At 44.8% G+C, this 19,747-nt stretch overlaps 1 long non-coding RNA gene across 1 annotated transcript in view; it reads left to right on the top strand.

Annotated features, from left to right (window-relative positions):
- The window catches only part of LOC135090083 (uncharacterized), a 147,465-nt gene that overhangs the window by 52,677 nt on the left and 75,041 nt on the right, over nucleotides 1–19,747 (top strand). Inside the window, exon 2 of the long non-coding RNA XR_010261756.1 lies at nucleotides 14,042–14,070. This is a non-coding gene — a long non-coding RNA (uncharacterized LOC135090083). The remainder of the gene's footprint in view (nucleotides 1–14,041; nucleotides 14,071–19,747) is intronic.

Here is a 19,747-nt window from a genome sequence, read left to right on the forward strand (position 1 = left end):
GGAGGATGAGAAACTGAGAAACTGGTGCACGGTTAAACAAGTGAGGGCAGGAGGGGAGGCACGGACGCGGCAAGGGGCGGAGTGAAGGAACAGTGTAGGGGCTGAGATACGTGAGAGGAGAGAAAGACAAGAGAGAGTAGACAAATAGAGAGGAAGAGATGGAGGGTTAAGAGGCGAGACGGACAAGGGAGTTGAGAGGGTAAGCTGACGATGAGAGTGAACCAGGATTAGGAAGGAGAGTCGTTAAGGAGGAGGAGGTGGAGGAGCAAGAAAGGTAATACTGAAAGGACGCAAGAATGATCTCATAATGTGTGTGTTTTTTTCTTCTTCTTCTTCTTCTTCTTCTTCTTCTTCTTCTTCTTCTTCTTCTTCTTCTTCTTCTTCTTCTTCTTCTTCTTCTTCTTCTTCTTCTTCTTCTTCTTCTTCTTCTTCTTCTTCTTCTTCTTCTTCTTCTTCTTCTTCTTCTTCTTCTTCTTCTTCTTCTTCTTCTTCTTCTTCTTCTTCTTCTTCTTCTTCTTCTTCTTCTTCTTCTTCTTCTTCTTCTTCTTCTTCTTCTTCTTCTTCTTCTTCTTCTTCTTCTTCTTCTTCTTCTTCTTCTTCTTCTTCTTCTTCTTCTTCTTCTTCTTCTTCTTCTTCTTCTTCTTCTTCTTCTTCTTCTTCTTCTTCTTCTTCTTCTTCTTCTTCTTCTTCTTCTTCTTCTTCTTCTTCTTCTTCTTCTTCTTCTTCTTCTTCTTCTTCTTCTTCTTCTTCTTCTTCTTCTTCTTCTTCTTCTTCTTCTTCTTCTTCTTCTTCTTCTTCTTCTTCTTCTTCTTCTTCTTCTTCTTCTTCTTCTTCTTCTTCTTCTTCTTCTTCTTCTTCTTCTCCTCCTCCTCCTCCTCCTCCTCCTCCTCCTCTTTTCTTCTTCTTTTCTTCTTTTCTTCTTCCTCCTCCTCCTCCTCCTCCTCCTCCTCTTTCTCGACCAACATATGTTCTTAATTGTTCCTAATTACTGTGTGCCTCAGTCTGTCTGCCAGTGCGTCTCTTGGGATGATTTCTCTCTCTCTCTCTCTCTCTCTCTCTCTCTCTCTCTCTCTCTCTCTCTCTCTCTCTCTCTCTCTCTCTCTCTCTCTCTCTCTCTCTCTCTCTCTCTCTCTCTCTCTCTCATATTTTGCAGGTGACACATTCGTTGTCTCTTCCATATTGATTTTCAGTCACCCGAGATTAAGGAGGTACAGTGGCTGAGAGAGAGAGAGAGAGAGAGAGAGAGAGAGAGAGAGAGAGAGAGAGAGAGAGAGAGAGAGAGAGAGAGAGAGAGAGAGAGAGATGAATACGTATAACAGAATAATAAATAGTTAGAACATATGTTACTAGACCTCCTAACCATCTGTGTGTATTCGTGGGTGTGGGTGTGTATGTGTGTGTGTGTGTGTGTGTGTACCGCTGTAGCTCAGTTGGTCAATAGCTGTCGCATTTCCTCATGGGCTGCTGCGTTACGTCAGCCGTGATATCAGACTCGGCAGGTTGGGGAAACACACCTGATTCCTCCAAAGCTACCTGATTAGCGCCTGCTCATTAAAGGCGACTCACAGCAGCAGGACAGGTAAACCTCGCGACATTAACACTGAATGAGTCTGGCAGTGTGATAAAGTTGCCCTGATTATTTATTTATTTTTTTCTCTCTCTCTCTCTCTCCCTCTCTCACTCTCGCTCTTGTTTTGTTGATATTTTTACATTGGTGAAGTGTTGGTGTCAATGTTTGCCTCTCTCGTTTTGTTGAGTTAAAGTTCTTGGTTCTTTTCCTTATATTCTGGTGTGATTCTGTATCGTCACTGAGAAAAAGTTGTGCAGTTAATTTATTTTTTTTTGTCTTGCTCTCGCTTTTGTTTTGTTGATACTTCTGCATTGGAGAGGTATTGGTGTCAGTGTCTGCCTCTCTTGTTTTGTTGAGTTCAAGTTCTTGGTTCTCTTCTTTATATTCTTGTTGGATTTTGTATCTTTACTGAAAAAAAAGTGATAATCTGAAGGTAATCCCTGTTGTGGCCTTTGAATATCGTCCTAATGAAAACCTGAAGCGTTGAACAACACTAACCTAACCTAACAGCACTATGACTTTTCTCCCTTCAATTGAGTAACCTTAGAAGACGTGACTGACGGAAAATAAAATGACACGCACTTAAATACCTTCAGTATTCGACCACTCCTTTTGATATCTATGATTAAGTAATCTTAGAAGACTTAACTAACGAAAAAAATAAATAAATAAAACCACGCACTTAATGACATGAAATAATTGATCACTCCTTTCGATATCAGTGGCGCCTTTCGATGTACCGTATTCAGAAACACCTCTACGCTGTACCTCCACTACTTGCAAAGGCTGTAGTTGAAGTTACACGGGTCTTTGATGGTGTTTTCATGTTTTCGAGTGACAGGTTAAGATTTCTACATTATTAACAGGAGAAACACTATTGAAAACCCTGATAATCATCTCGGTGGGCTTGGAAAATAGTCGCGGCGAGAAAGAAGGGCTGATATTGTGCGCTATACTTGTGTCAGTCCGCCAGTCAAAGTTTCGTCCTATTTATGAGGTTGCCTATTCACAAAGTCAGTAATCTTGGCACTGAAAGAAGCTTATCTTATAGAACTTTGCGTGTGTTTGTGAAAGATGTTATAATGCGCCAGGAATAGGAGGAGGAGGAGGAGGAGGAGGAGGAGGAGGAGGAGGAGGAGGAGGAGGAGGAGGAGGAGGAGGAGGAGGTGAAAGAAAAAAGAGGGGAAGATTCATTACTAACGCCATGCTCATCTTTTCTCATTTTGACTCGTGACTCGGGCAGAATCTAAAGACAAAAAAAATAAATAAGCAAATGAACAAATAAATAAGTAAATAAATAAAATAAATAAATAAAAGGCAAACTATTTCTTCACCTTGATCCCTTTTTTATGGAATGTGATTTTTCTCCAGAACCACCTCCTTCCTCGCCACCTCACCTTCCCTTCCCTTCCCCCAGTGGCTGCAGGATACCGAGGGAAGGAAAGGAAAATGAAGGGAAAAGGTGCCAGAGTGAGGAGGAATAAAGCTAAAATGTTGAAAGGGAGAGGAATGGAGTGTGGAGAAAGGAAAAAAAGCAAGAGAGAGAGAGAGAGAGAGAGAGAGAGAGAGAGAGAGAGAGAGAGAGAGAGAGAGAGAGAGAGAGAGAGAGAGAGAGAGAGATTAGCGTGTAGGCAATGATAAGAAAGCCCAGTTCAGTCTTATATGGCTTCCTTCTATAAGATATATGGCGGTCCCTTCCATCACTGCCCGCCGCCCCTCCATCACTGCCCGCCCGCCCTTCCATCATGCCGCACTGAAAGCTGATATATGAAGTGTTTGCTCTGGGAAATTCACCTTTATGGCTACAGGCCCGCGTAAGACAGGCTTGGTGCATAACTTACTTTACATCTTCATCTCAGTGGCAGGGAATTGAGAGGAGCTGTTAGGTGTAGAGAGAGAGAGAGAGAGAGAGAGAGAGAGAGAGAGAGAGAGAGAGAGAGAGAGAGAGAGAGAGAGAGAGAGAGAGAGAGAGAGAGAGAACTGCAAGAAAGATATAGCTTAGAAGAGTTAGGTGTTAGTAAGTGAGGGTAAGAAACTGCTGTATGAATGAGTGTGAGTGTAATGTGGCATCTCTCCAGATTAATCCTCTGCTGTGTCTCTTGTATGTTAGACTCAAGGTAACAAAATAGTGTCTGATTGTGGGGTGATGGGGGTATTTTGGAGACTACGCCGCCTCCCTGTCGATTCTTTGTTGTCTCAGTAGATGGACGGCCGATGACAGGGGCTCGTGCTCAGAAACGCTTTGCTCTCCACCGCAATTGTTGTCAGAGGCCACGGAGACAATTAGCCAAGTTCTCAAGAATGTTTCTCTTGTTTGATACTGGAAAAATCTTATTAATCTGTCACGACAACCGTAAAAACGCCTTTAAAAACACGTGTAACTTCAACTAGGGTAGTGAAGGTGGTCGCAGAAGTGTTTGGGAATATGGGCCTGATGAGGGTCACGCCCACTCAGGAATCACTCAGAAGGAATGGCCGTAAAGAATAAAGGAATAGCTAGGATCGGTATCCCCCTTGCTCCTTCTCAGTGTCCTTATCCACCTTTAACAGATTCACGTTTTATTCATGCAGCCCACTAGCGCGTGGCGTCCGGGGGGAGGTGGGGTGCCGTTCCCTGCCTTGGTAAAGCTGAGGGGAGAGGAAAGATATTGGGGCCAAAGGTGGGCAGGAGGCGGCGGTGTGCGGGAGCTCATACAAAACATTCATGACTTATTTGCACAGGACCTTTACTCGCTCCTCTCCCAAATCTCTCTCTCTCTCTCTCTCTCTCTCTCTCTCTCTCTCTCTCTCTCTCTCTCTCTCTCTCTCTCTCTCTCTCTCTCACACGAGCTTGCGGATGAATAGATAGATGTTTACTGACCACAAAAAAAAAAAATGCGATGCGTTAAAATACAACGTGACTAAGTGATAAAAAAAAGAGTAAATCTAAACTTAAAGAAAAAAAAGTAATCTACGAGTAAGAAAAAACAGATAAAATAAACACACGACAAAGGACAGACAAAATGTAAATATATAACACACGAATGTTAAAAGCATTAGTAAACTTTGAACTTTGTGTAAACGATCGACACACACACACACACACACACACACACACACACACACACACACACACACACACACACACACACACACACACACACACACACACACACACACACACACACACACACACACACACACACACACACACACACACACACACACACACACACACACACACACACACACGGATTTCTATTGACCACACACAATAAAGAAAGACTAAAGAAAACCTAAAGAATACAAATCAGGGAATGGCTCATATAAAGTCACCAGAACAATACTTAGAATAGCAGATAATTCGATAACGCAGAACGTAAATGACAAAACTAGCAAAAAAAAAAAAAAAAAAAAAAACTTTCTCTTCCGTGCGAGGCCGGATCATTCGCTGAGTCGCGGCCCCGTGAGAAATTGACACGTGCCACGGTGCCCTTAAGACACTCACACGCACGTCCCTTTTCTTCTTACTTTCTGACGAGAAACTTGTGAAAATGTTCTTACTTTGCTTGCTCAACTTCTCATGTTTTTCTTCCTCTTTTGTCTTTTTTCCTCCTATCCTTCTTCGTTTCTCCCTTTGCTTCTTACTTCTCATATTTTTGTTTTTCCTTTGTCGTTCACTTTTTTTCCTCGCATCCTTCTTATCCTTCCTCCTCCATTATCATCTTCTAGGGCGTTGCAGTGATGATGGCTTCAGGCTTTTTTTTCTCTCCTCTTAGGTGGTGATAATTGTAGTGAAGGTGTTAATAATGCACAGATGATCAAGGTAACGGGAAAGTGGGTGGTGGTGGTGATTGTGGTAGTGGATGGTAGGTTGTGGAATTTTGTGGTATGCTATCTCCTCCTCCTCCTCCTCCTCCTCCTCAAGCACTGTTATCTCCACCTCCTCTTCTCCTCCTGCGTGTTAGCGTGTGGTAAGTGGGTGGAGTTGGGTGGAGGCGCAGCGGTGGAGGAAAGAAAAAAATGGAAGATATATCGAGAAGAACCGTTCATTATCTCTCTCTCTCTCTCTCTCTCTCTCTCTCTCTCTCTCTCTCTCTCTCTCTCTCTCTCTCTCTCTCTCTCTCTCTCTCTCTCTCTCTCTCTCAGGTAATCACAGTCGGTCCAGCTCTCACCTTTCTATCACAGTTGTCTCTTCTCATCAGCCTACAAGGAAAGAGGGTCTCAGCTTACGTCGAGATATAAGAAAGGAGAAGAACGAAAAAATTATACGTTGCCCAACTCTCTTGCGTGCCTTATGATGCCTGGCCGTCCTCCTCCTCCTCCTCCTCCTCCTCTTTCTCTGTCGCTTCCTTCTCATCATCTGAGTCTCCGCACCTGCTGCTTGTTTTCTTCCACATAAGTTTCACGTCCCCGCTTTCACACGCTGGATTGTGAATCTCAAGAAATGTTTGCTTGTGGAAGATCATGACGGAAAGAAACTGCCAAAAGAATAGAGGAAAGTAGGTTACATTGCGTTATTTCTTTTCTTTTATGTAAGCTGGGTTTTGGCATAGGGAAAAAGAGAAAAAGAAGGGATATTTGAAGGTGCCAGTCCCGTAACACGTCGGGTGGAAAGCAAAACCAAAATTACGTTGTGAAGTGTCCTGAAATCTTCCGTTTGAGAGAGTTCTAACAGTTTCCCTGCTGTTTGGTATGTTTACTACGTAACTACTATGAAGTGTTTCTCCTTACTTTACACCACCATCCAAACATTATACCGAGTAGGAATTGCCAAGTCTATTCTTGTAATTCGCCCCTCCTCTTTTTCTTTTTCTTTTTTTTTTTTTACTTGTCGATGCTAATAAAGATACCGACTACAAATTGCTAAGTCTATTATTATAATCCCCCTTCCCCGTTTATATTTTCTTGTCAATAGTAATAAAGATACCTGCTAAAAATTGCCAAGCATATTCTTTTTAATCCCATCCATTTTTTTTTTTTCTTGTCAATGTTAATAAAGGTTCCATTGCTTCTAGTGTTATCAGTTATCGCACATCGCAGTAAGTGTTAAACCGTAGGAAGGAGGATACACAGAAGCAGGCAGAGGATTCCAGAGGTGATCAGTTAAAGGGATAAAAAATTGAGAATATTTCTTTATCTTTGGCATTAGGAAGTTGACCAGTATGTATGTCCACTGCGTTTTGTATGTGTAGCGTAGTGTAGTGCAGTGATTAGTAGCCTCGGGGAAGAAAGATTTCAGATTTTTTTTCTAAAGAGTATCTATGTAGAGACTAAAATGGCCACTCGTTTTAACTCCAGCGTTTCTGACTCTTTTAGGGAGCGGCATGTTTGTCGTTCAGGCTTTCCTTTATCCTGTTTTCTTTTTAATCCATTTTTTTCGCCCTTGTGTAGTCTCCCCTATGCTGAAAAAAGGCGGCTCTCTCTCTCTCTCTCTCTCTCTCTCTCTCTCTCTCTCTCTCTCTCTCTCTCTCTCTCTCTCTCTCTCTCTCTCTCTCTCTCTCTCTCTCTCTCTCTCTCTCTCTCTCTCTCTCTCTCTCTCTCTCTCTCTCTCTCTCACACACACACACACACACACACACACACACACACACACACACACACACACACACACACACACACACACACACACACACCCTGAACCGGAAGTAGTGTGTTGATGTCATTTGCTCATCACGAGACCGAACGAACGGCTTTTTTTTATATTTTTTTATCGTTCGTCATTTGCTGTGTGCGCATCTGTGGCATGACCGTGTGTGTGTGTGTGTGTGTGTGTGTGTGTGTGTGTGTGTGTGTGTGTGTGTGTGTGTGTGTGTGTGTTTGCTGACTTGCACGTATTTTACTCACGGAGGAAAATTCTCCACTGATCGTGTCTTTTCTACAGCGTGGAAACTCATGGAGAGAGAGAGAGAGAGAGAGAGAGAGAGAGAGAGAGAGAGAGAGAGAGAGAGAGAGAGAGAGAGAGAGAGAGAGAGAGAGAGAGAGAGAGAGAGAGAGAGAGTCAGTCTGTGTGTGTGTGTGTGTGTGTGTGTGGACGATGGATATTTACCTGTGGGTGGATTTAGGGTCTAATTCTCCCCATCACATCACCACCATTACACCATTACCACAACACAACCTCAACACCCATCGTGGTTATATTGTTCTTGTTTGTAAAGCGAAGACCGTTACTTTGATGTGCAGACTGACCCACTGCGCTACACAGGTGACCGTGGGTGGCGTGAGTGTGCCGGCAGCACCTCACCTTTCATTGCAGTATGTGACAACTGACACTGAAAGGTAAAGTTGAGGACATACGGTGCAGCTGTGCGTGGCCTCAGTACTCATCTTACCTCCGTTGACCTTTGAACCTGTGGTGGACATCATTTAACCAGGAACGCAGGGCTACTGGGACATCCGGGTTTCCATAGTTTACCTTTCCCAGTTTTCCCAAGGTACATATTCGTTACCATTATTGTTTTTGCGTCCGGTTTCCTTACTGTATCAGAACTAGGACTGCGTCTCCTGACCGACTGACGTTGGTGTTAGCATTAGGGAACAGTTACCCCGAGTGGATGCCCTTCCTAACCTCGGATCATGGCTATTTATTGACCATCCCGAAGGAAGGCTAGACATCTGAGTGAGCTTTGTCCCAACTGCCTGGATTCGAACCTGTGTCCACGGATTTGCGTCCAGGCCCATTAGCCACTGCACCACCGATGCGCCGCAACACTGAAAGCACCGGACAAAGTTATTACAAGCAGAACTAGAAAAATGAAAGAATTAAAGGATAGATTTCTCAGCTTCCAGTTAGTGTAATGTTTAAAGGGATTTTCCGAGTGATTTATGGTAAAGGAATGATGTACAAAGAGCAGAGAAAGATTTAAAGAAGAGTTTCATAAGTTTTCTGATTTCTTCTTTCTCTTCAAAAGCCTCCTCCTATTTATTTCATCCCGGGGTTCCTGATTATCTTGCAAGAAGTCATTGCACAATTTTCCTTCTCCGCTGCTTTCATTTCCATTCTAATTCCTTTCTTTCCTTCACGATAGTCACTTGTTTCTTCGTAAAATCCATTCTTTCCAACGATTCAGATTTTTCCTTAGGCATAATTTTTTTCACCATTCTTTCCTTTCCTCTTTTTCTTTTTTTTCCAAGGATCCTGGAAAGAAGCGCGATCAGGAAGTATTGCCAGAAATCCGAGCAGACCTTTCACTGTTAATTGGGAAGCTTTGCGATAGACACAGGGCTCTCTCTCTCTCTCTCTCTCTCTCTCTCTCTCTCTCTCTCTCTCTCTCTCTCTCTCTCTCTCTCTCTCTCTCTCTCTCTCTCTCTCTCTCTCTCTCTCTCTCTCTCTCTCTCTGCGTATGTCTGTCTGTATGCAGCAAACGTTCTTAATTGATCGTAAAGTTTTTCCTTACAGGAGTTCGGGAAATTTTTGGAGGTTTATCAGAGCCGAGATGATCCATGAGGCGTGTGAGGCGGGCGGGAGGGCGGGGTGAGGCAAGGGCGGGAGTTCTGATGAGGCGCACCACCTGGTGGGGCACGGGGAGGAGGCGGCGGCTCAGTCACGCAGGGTATGGGGCCTCCCGCGCAGGACACTGGCCAGGTGTTGTGCTGTTTATTCTGTCTTCTGTACCGGAATAACTACTCAGTTCACGCCTCTGCGCCCCATCGTGCCCAGGCATTCCTCTCGTTACTGCCTCTCCGTCCTCACTTCACCCCGTCCTGCCAGCCTGCCTTTTCCACTACGACCTGTCCTCCCTCACCTCTCCACCTCATCCTGTCCAGCCTAGTCATTCCTCTCATTACTGCCTCTCCCTCCTCACCTCTCCACCTCATCTTGCCCCAGTTTAACCATTCCTCTGTTACCTCTCCCTCCTTACCTCTATACCTCATCCTGCCCAGCTTACCGATTCCTGTTACCTCTTTCTCCTTACCGCTCCATCTCATTCTTCTCAACATATCCATTCCTCTCACTGCTATCTCCACTCTCACCTCTTCACCCCATCCAGTCCCAGGCTACCCATCCTTTACCTTTCCTCCTTATCTTCCCTTTCCTCCCCCACTTCTGTATCCTATACTCTCCAGTCTACCCATCCACCCCTCCGCGCTTCCACTTTTCTTCCCACCTCTGTGTCTCATCCTCTCCAGCTTACTCATTTCTCTCCATCCCTACTCCATGTTCCATCTTTTTTAGCCTACCCATTCCCCATCGCTACTTCTCTATTCCATCCTCTGCCTACCCTGTCCACCACCTCCGCGTCCCTCTGCCCCTCAGCCGACCCTCCATCCCGTCTGTCAGTCATTCGGGGCTCGTGTCCATCAAGTGACGTGCGGGGGAGTGAGTGCATTGGTCCCGTAACAGTCGCCGTGCCACTTTCCAAATGTACATATTGCCTTTGTTTCCCTTTTTTTCAACACCAATTGGTATAACCCGTGACAGTTGTTTGTGTTTCCAATTGATAGGTATATTTTTTTTATTTATTTATTTATTTTTTTTGCCTTTCCCCAACTTTTGTTTCTCTCGTGGCTCGTGACGTGGGAGTTTGAATTCTGACTAAACAAACGCTTTTACCCCATGCCCGCTCTTTCCTCCCTTGTCCCCTCTACAGTTCATGCCTTCCTCCCCTCCATTTCTCCGTATCCTAACAGCTCATACGTTAGTTCTTTACGAGCGGGTGTCGTGTGTTGTTTTCTGCTGTAGGTGCGTGAGGTGAGGGGAGGTTTGAGCAGGGAGTGGGTTAGAGTGGTGGGGGACAGCCTGTGAAGGGGAAGTAGGGAGAGGCACCGGAAACAAGGCATCATAAACATAGTGAGGGGTTGAGACTGTGCTTCGGCCTTTGCTAGACACAAATTTGGTTCCGTCTCATTAAAAGGACTGTTTTTAAAGGCCACGGACTTGAATATGCTGTTTTTAAAGGCCACGGACTTGAATATGCTGGCTCTCATGTTTTTTTTTTCTTCTTCTTTATTGGTGGTTTAAAATCCTTGTTATTCTATTACCGGAAAATGGAAGTAACCTTAAACACTATAATGACTTCCACTAGCAGTAGCTGTTAGAAAATTAATAGTCAAGGGTAGAGACGTTTGACTTTGTTATTTTGCATCTCAGCTGTACTTTGGTATTTATGTTACTACTACTACTACTACTACTACTACTACTACTACTACTACTACTACTACTACTACTACTACTACTACTACTACTACTACTACTACTACTACTACTGCCATTGCTACTGCTATTGCTGCTGCTATTATTGCTGCTACTGCTGCTGCAAATATTACAACAACAACAATAACAACAACAACAACAACAACAACAACAACAACAACGACGACTTCTGTTACTAATGTGTGTGTGTGTGTGTGTGTGTGTGTGTGTGTGTGTGTGTGTGTGTGTGTGTGTGTGTGTGTAGGTGTGTGTGTGGGCGAGCACCCCTTGGATGCCTGTCATAGTGAGGGGACGGGCGAGGGATTCCCAGCGAGGGGGAGGAGGAGAAGGCCAGGGAGGACGTGTTCATCAGCCTGGAGGAATGGTCAAGGGACGTTCAGGATCGTCATTACCTACGTCGTCATCGCCATGGTCATCACCACGAGGGTCGTCCTTGCAGGGCTTTATTTGCTGAAGCTGCGTGACGGTGGTGGCGAGAAGGATAAACTGCGGTGATGAGAATATAAGAACATAAGAAAATAAAGGGAACCTGCAAGAAGCCATCAGTCCTACAAGTGGCAGTCCCTGTACGAAACATACCTACCTATTTCCGTCTATCATCTTCATCCATAAATTTATCTAATCTTCTTGGGGAATTGTGTCTCCTCGTACACTCCAGCAATAGAGATGGACGCAACAAACACTTCACAAACACAACAGGCAACAGGAAGTGATGGGCCTCCTGGAATTTCACGTGATCAGTTTAGTTTACCTTGAGCACGACCTTGGCCCTTCACCACGCGTCCCAGCTTTAGCGGTGAGTCAGGCGGGACGAAGGGGGGATTCTCTCTCTCTCTCTCTCTCTCTCTCTCTCTCTCTCTCTCTCTCTCTCTCTCTCTCTCTCTCTCTCTCTCTCTCTCTCTCTCTCTCTCTCTCTCTCTCTCTCTCTCTCTCTCTCTCTCTCGCCTGGGACCACCACCACCTCCACCCTTGCACACTAACTCGTCTTCCCAGATTTCCTCCGAGACTCGGCGTTTGTGTAACATAAGTCGCTGGTTACTGATGTTGGGTGATGCAGTATTATTTACTTAGAACTTAAGAACACAAGAAAATAAGGGAAGCTGCAAGAAGCCATCAGGCCTACACGTGGCAGTCCCTGTATGAAATATGGCTACCTTTGTATTTCCAATTATCATCCCCATTCATAAATTTGTCTAATCTTTTGAAACTCCCTAATGACTCAGCACCAACAACCTGATTACTGAGTCCATTCCATTCATTTCTCTTCATTAAAGGTTGTGGTGTTGATGGTGGTGCAAGTGGTGGTGGTGTATGTACAGGGAAAAAACGAGTGGGTTGTTTAGTATGTGTGTGTGTGTGTGTGTGTGTGTTTGTGTGTGTGTGTAGAGGACATTTCGGCTTTAACACGTGTCTTCGTGCGCCGCTACAGAAAATCGAGGCGCCTCCTAACACTTGCATCAGTGTCACCCTGACCCCTCCTCACCCCTCACCTTTATCCCATGCCCTCCCCAGCACCTCATACTCCCCTCCCTTATTCACTCGTCTTCTCCGTTCCTCCCTGCACGACTAAGGACGACTAAATGATCCTTCTTCACGAGTTGTTGACTTTGCTCCTGTTGTCTCTCTCAAATCACTTCCTTCCTTCCCTAGTTCTATTACTCTGCTCCTCCTCCTCCTCCTCCTCCTCCTCCTCCTCCTCCTCATTATCTGCTTGTTCGCTCAATTTTTTTCTCTCTCTTTTGTCTAAAACTTTTGATTACTTTCTTGATTTTTGTTGGCCTTTGTTGTCTGCCGTAATGTGGCTGCGGCGAGCAGAACGTGTGTGTGTGTGTGTGTGTGTGTGTGTGTGTGTGTGTGTGTGTGTGTGTGTGTGTGTGTGTGTGTGTGTGTGTGTGTGTGTGTGTGTTCATATTTGTGGCATTATATATGTATGCGTAAGTGGTTTGTAAAAATAGTGAATTATTTATTTATTTATTTATTTATTGATGTATTCATTAGTACCGGTATGGCTGACTTGAAACAGTACAAGAAGACTCTCTGGGGCATAGGAGATCCCGGTGACATGAGGAGGGTTGGGAAGGAAGCCTGCACTTCATCAGCCTGACATGACGGGGAGGTGAAGGCTGAGGGGTGACAGGCAGGATATTTGCGAGGGGAGAAGTGGGCTGTAGGCGCAGAACCAATGTAATGTGATGTGGTGAGAAGGTACTGTGGTGAATAAGCTGCAAGAAACTATCAGTTCTACACGTGGCAGTACCTGTATGAAACTTACCTATCCATTTCCACCTATCATCCCCATCTATGAATTCGTCTATTCTTTTTTAAAGCTCCTCTATGAATCCGCATTGTAGAATGAAGAGTGTGTGTCGCTGTGACAAGTGAAAAATAGTTTTGTGGTAGAATAGTGCGCACAGCGAGCAGAAGTCCAAATGAAATCAGGAAAAGCAATTTTAGAAATGCTTCATGAAGTTACTTGGCAGGAAGGGAAGGAGGCAAGGAGGGAGAGAAGGATGGAACAAAAGATTTGGGTTGGAAGTGTGGAGTGAAGGTGCTTGTGTGGATGAAAAGAATTAAAAGGAAAGCGGCGTGTAGTGGCCTGGGTATGAGGTGAGAGAGAGAGAGAGAGAGAGAGAGAGAGAGAGAGAGAGAGAGAGAGAGAGAGAGAGAGAGAGAGAGAGAGAGAGAGAGAGAGAAAGCGGAAAGTATGTCGGGGCAGCAGGCGTGAAGGGCGAGGCGGTTAGCAGTGTGGCGGCGGCAGCGGGGACGTGTCTTGATGGGAGGGTTGCTGTGGGGTCTTTCTGACGGAGAGATGAAGGAAGTGGTTGTGTTTGCGGTGAGTGGACGAGGGGACGCCGCCCATTCACGGCAGGTGTTCCAGCGAGTTACGTTTACTCCTGACAGGGTTTATGACGAGCACGGCGTAGGTTACTCTGGTGGTGGTGGATGTTATTAATTTTGTGACTGTGAGAGTGAAAGAGAGAAATCGTGTGTGTGTGTGTGTGTGTGTGTGTGTGTGTGTGTGTGTGTGTGTGTGTGTGTGAGGGTGTCAAGTCTGTCTACTCCTCCTCCTCCTCCTCCTCCTCCTCCTCCTCCTCCTCCTCCTCCTCCTCCTCCTCCTCCTCCTCCTCCTCCTCCTCCTCCTCCTCCTCTTGCATAACCATCATTGCTGTAATACCAATGATTGCTACCTCTCACGAAGCATTATTACGATTAGTCATTATTATTATTATTATTATTATTATTATTATTATTATTATTATTATTATTATTATTATTATTATTATTATCGTAACCATCATTATTACCGCGACACACTAACCTTTCTCTCGTCACTGCAGGAGGCGCGTGTTGTCTTCACTGCTGCAAGGTGAGTAATGCAAGTCACGCCAATGTTCAACTCCATCCGTGTGTGTCAGTCAGTAAGTAACCTTTCGTGACCCTTGACTCCCAACTCCTAGCCTGCAGGTCTTATGTACCCTTCCCGCAGCCTTCCCTGACCTTCCTTCCTGCCTGTACGTCTTATGTACTACTATGTCAGCAGCCTTCCCTTTTCTCCCATTATGCAGTTCATGTATAGCCTTCCCTTATCCTTCTCCGACCTCCCTCCCAGCCTGTAGGTCTTATATATTCTCCAGCCTTCCCTATTCTCCCTCTCACCCTGCAGGTCTTATTTACTCTCCCTGCACCATACCACAGCCATCCTTCCAGCCTGTAGGTATTATATTCCCTTCCTGCCAGCCTTCCACACCCTCCTTCTCAACCTGCAGCGTTCAGAAACCCACTGGAGTTTTCGGACAAAGTGCCTAGATTTAAGTGGTCAAGTGATTAAAAGGCCATTAGTGGTGCCAGTGGGTGAGGTACCAGCTTGCTTGTTGTGGAGAAGTGTTCAGGAGAGAGAGAGAGAGAGAGAGAGAGAGAGAGAGAGAGAGAGAGAGAGAGAGAGAGAGAGAGAGAGAGAGAGAGAGAGAGAGAGAGAGAGAGAGAGAGAGCATTTATCTTTTATCTTTACGTCTAACTCAACAATTTTTTCGTATTTTTTTTTCATTGCTTTAATTTACTGTGCATGATACTGTTTACTTTTATGTCGTCATTATGCTTTACTTTCCTTTACAGTGGTTTACGTGGTAGTCGTTAAGTAAACTACCTACTGTTGTGTAACTATGTAGCTACTGTGCGTGTGCGTGCTGGTGGGCGTAATGAGGTATTCTGATTTTTAAACTTGGACCCCGTATTTTTAAACATTTTGGAACAGTTTGAAACAGTTCTGGTTAAATGTACGAGGAAATACAAAAACAAGCATGGAGTTCCAGATAGTAGTAGTAGTAGTAATAGTAGTAGGATGGAAGGTAATGATAACTGAAACACTGCTTTCTCACCACGACTATTTTCAAAGGCCACAGAGATGATTAACCTGATTCTCGATAGTGTTTCTCCTTTTAATAATGTAAGAATCTAGTTAATCCGTCACTAGAACCATAAGAACATCCATCTAGCTTCAACTAGAGGCTTTTGAATGTAGCGGAGGTGCGGCGCAGAAGTGTTTCAGAATATGGACCCAGGTCAGTAAGGTGAAGGCAACTTGACGGGTGAAATTAGAAAGCTTTGTTGTTTTGTCTCCTTGTTTGCCTCTATCACTAGCGAGAGCCGGGAGCATTAGTCTGATGAACCCCGTGCCACCCCTCAGTCATCCGCATGATTGCAGCTATTAGAAAGAAGAGGAGAGGAAAGAAAGAACATAGCAAAGGAGAGGAGCTGCATGTGACAGGAGTAACAGCAGTGAATGTACGTAACGGTGCTGTGTTAATGTGTGTTGTTACCTCAGCGATGGCTTGCTGAGAGGAGATTTAGTTAAGTGGAGGTGACGAGATGGGGACGGATGTCGCGCACACACACACACACACACACACACACACACACACACACACACACACACACACACACACACACACACACACACACACACACACACACACACACACACGATCTATTGTGGGGCGTCCAATACTAAATTCTCCGTCGAACTTTTTACTCTAGGAATAAAAGAGAGAGAGAGAGAGAGAGAGAGAGAGAGAGAGAGAGAGAGAGAGAGAGAGAGAGAGAGAGAGAGAGAGAGAGAGAGAATTACATTTTCATACATGAGCCGCATTTTTTCTTTTTTGCTTTTCTCCACTTCACTAGATTTTTCTCATTCTTCCTTTCTTTCCTTCTCTCACCACACATTTCTTTATTGACTCACGATGTTTTTCTCTGTACGTGTCCGTGTTTTGGTCACGCTTCTGGCATCCATCGTCAGTTGAAGAGAGACAAAATCTGTTTACACTTACAAGCTTTACATGGACAAGGAGGCGACGCGCAAACATCAGGAAGCCTTCGCCTGTTTGTGTTTGTCACGGGGATCTGACTTGTAGCCCCGGCGGAGAAATACCTGCCTGAGTCTGATCTGCTGATGTGACATTCTGGCCGTTGTTTTGCACGCGTTTGTCTCAAGATTTACATATGAACCAGACACCTTCCCTCATTGCTTCTAGTCACAGTTGACTTTCTTGTCATCTCTGTTTTTTTTTTTTTTTCACGCTCCATGTCCCAAGCTGGCTGATTGAAAGCTTGCATGTATATATTCGATTTGGAAAGTGTTGACCATTTGCCTCGTATAACATGAAATTTAATTCCTTCAGTACCTTGAGTTTGATTGCCTCTCTAATCGCCTCTTTTCATGCACTGTAGCCCGCGTGAACAGCGAGGACTTACATGCATATATTTGATTTGGAAAGCGTTTATTATTTGTCTGGTACGACTTGTGATGTTTAATTCTTTCAATACCTTGTTATAATTTTGTTTGAATTTCTGGTCTTTTTTTTTCTCCCTTGTTATATCCCGCGTGAACTGAATGATGATTTGCCTTCGATTTTGGAAAGTGTTTAGCATTTGCCTGGCATGACTTATCAGATTTAATCCTTTCAGTACCATGACAAGTCTGATTTTATTGTGGATGCCTTTACGGTATTTAGAGTAACATGACATTTGCAATAATAAAGGTGATGTGAAGCGTCTCTACTTTCTCACCCTCTCCTGCTGTATCAGTATTCATTATTTTGTGATCAATGATAAGGCTGAGTCACTAGGGAGCTTTAAAAGAAAAGTGGACAAGTTTATGGATGAGGATGATAGGTGGAAATAGGTAATGTAGGTACTATGTTGCATGCAAGGACTGCCACGTGTAGGCTTGATGGCTTCTTGCAGCTTCTCTTATTCTCTCATGTTCTTGTGGCTTTATGGAGCTTGGAAATTGTCTCCGGTATTGAAAGGACTGATATAATGATCTGATGCGAGTTTGTAATTACGGAAAACACCACAAGGAGAAAGAGGAACGATCGAATAGTTTTAACATATCTTGTGTAATGTTGTTTTGCACTCGCTTTTCCTCCTCCAGACACCAGCTTGCCTCTAATCGCCTGTCTCACCTTTGCGCCGCGTCCCTCATGGGTATTTTGCAGCGGCGTGGCGTGGCATGAATGTGTCATTCGCTCTGCTATTTATACAAAGCATCTCGTTTGCGTTAGTGAGCCTCGTTAACTCCCTCGCCTGCTATTTCTTCTCATTTATTGTCACTCCTCGGTCGTCCGTCAGATTAGCTGAGATTTATCGGGATGATGTGTTGTTTACTGTTGGTGCTCTGGCCGTTTTGATGGTGAGGGCGCCTTTCCTGGTGATGCCGGCACTGTAGGTCCTCTCTTTCTGTCCCATCACTGCGTCCCTCGCCGTGAGCAGTGTGAAGGCAAATGCGGAGAAGAAACAAAAAGAACATTGCGTAATTTTTGGTTAGTAAGAGAAAAAAAGGGGAAAAAAATAAGACTAGTGAGAAGGGACAGATGAGGGACCGCCGTTTCAAAGGCTGCACTCACGACCAACAGCTCTCGATTCAATTTTACTTAACACTCATGCCCATTACATTCCGCTGTAGGGACTGAGGACTACACACACATACTCACACGCCCACCCGCACACAGATGGATAAGTAGACTATCCTTAAAAATTTCTGTGGCCTTTGAAAAACAGCTTAAGTGGGAGGGCGATGCGTTTCAGAATGTGGACTGTTTTTTTAGGAGAGCAGCAACGTGATGTATTTCAGCGCCGGGCATTGAGTCTTGCTGTTACTTCTCACTCGGATCTCCTGCTCTAGTATGTCTCTGCTCATTCGTGTATCCTCCTGCTTCCTTCCTCGGCGCTCTCCTCTCTGTCACGCCGCCCATCGCTTGCCGAGTGAGTAGTTGGTATCAAGTGTGCACGCCGCGAGTCGCCCACATCTTCCCTGTTCCGCCCGCTTGATGTGGCTGGAAATGGAGCACTTTGGCTCATTGGGTCGCGTATTGCAGTTTTATTATAGCCTCGCCACTTGCAGGGAGGCACGGTAATGGTGATGGCTGGGGATCTTAACGCTGCTGCTGCTACTGCTGGTGCTACTCCTGCTGTAAAGGCAATCTGCTGATGGGTTCAGGTAAAGTCTATGGAATAGCTCACTTTGGTATTATGTGCTGTAAATCCACACAAATAAAAAAAAAAGGGGAGAATGCAAATTATAACGTGGAGTAATTACATTTACAATGCCTAAGTGCGTGAAAGTTTGAGAATTGCTCCCCTTTTGTTGTTGCGTCCCGGGCCGTTAGGGAGGCAGGCAGGGAGGGAGGGAGGCGAGGGTGAGGAGGCGGGGGGAGAGGAGGCACCTGTTGCAGCCCAGTGAGCAGCGAACAGTGAGCGGCGTCCCGGTGGAAGGTGAGACGACGGCGAGGCTCGCGTGTTCCCCTTGCATGTGTCCCGGGCCGCCGTTCGATGAATAGACAAGGAGATGGGAGATGTTCCGTGGAGCCCTTCGTGGGTGTAATAATAATAATAATAATAATAATAATAATAATTAATAATAATAATAATAATAATAACATGTTTATTGATCAAGAGGCAGCGAGCAGTACAACATTTGTACAGTTACTGAAGAGATCTTGATTTACAAGTATAATACACGCATGAACAGAGCACTTAAAACATTTGGAATAAAAAAGTAAATAAAGCGTTTAAGAGGAAAAACTAATAAAACTACTAAGATTTTGACTAGAAAAGCTAGAACACAGATCTTAAAAATGTGGACTAAAAATCATAATTAACACGTGCGAGAGGAAACACTACTAAAAACAAGAGGGTATTGACTAAAGTAGTGATACAGAATATGTTCGAAAATTAAAAGAAGCAATTTATGACCAACATGAGCTTTGAACTTTTTTGAACTATGATGGCCCGTGCTGGCTGAACAGGCGAGCTATGTGTGGAACGGTGGACTTCCTGTAGCGCTCTGTGCGGGTATAATCCTTAGGGCTGTGCGAAGGTAAAGAGAGAGAAAGACTACCACTTTAATATCGTAACTGCTCGTGGGTCTGGGAAGAGGGAACTGAACGCTGCTGCTCAGGTGACAAGAGACATCATTGTGACTGAGGTTACCGTTACTCGTGACTCGGGTTTCCCTTTGTGGCGGTGACGAGGACGTGGGTAATGAGAGGCGGCATGACGCGAGACGATAGTGGTAGTAGTTGAGGGTGAGATGCTGATCGACTGCTGCAGGGCGAGGGAGGTACCATCACTGCAGTTTGATAGCAGACTTTTATTTATTTTTTTTTAATACAAGAGAGTTCTGGTTAAGGGTAACAAAAAGACGATAAAAAAAGGCCCACTGAAGATGCCAGTCCCAAAAGATAACTATCAAAAGGAAAAATCCAAAGTTATACGAAGTAACTTAACAATACTAACAAGCTGGATATTTATTTATGATGTATTTTGGGGATACATTTCTCCTGCACGAAAGTCGAGCGTTTGCTGAGAGTGCGCTTGCTTTATATAAAAGAAAAAAGCTGTCCTGTTTTGTGATGTCTGGCTGCGGGAGGAAGCGTGACCACGGAGAGGAGGTGCGGGAGGAGGGGGGCTCCGGCACACAACACTGGACTGGAGGAGAAAAGACGTGCTGGGCCCATTAGTCGGCGCGGCGCCCTATTGTGTGGCGG

Source organism: Scylla paramamosain, chromosome 3 (assembly GCF_035594125.1).
Source record: "Scylla paramamosain isolate STU-SP2022 chromosome 3, ASM3559412v1, whole genome shotgun sequence".
In the NCBI taxonomy this organism is placed as follows: domain Eukaryota; kingdom Metazoa; phylum Arthropoda; class Malacostraca; order Decapoda; family Portunidae; genus Scylla; species Scylla paramamosain.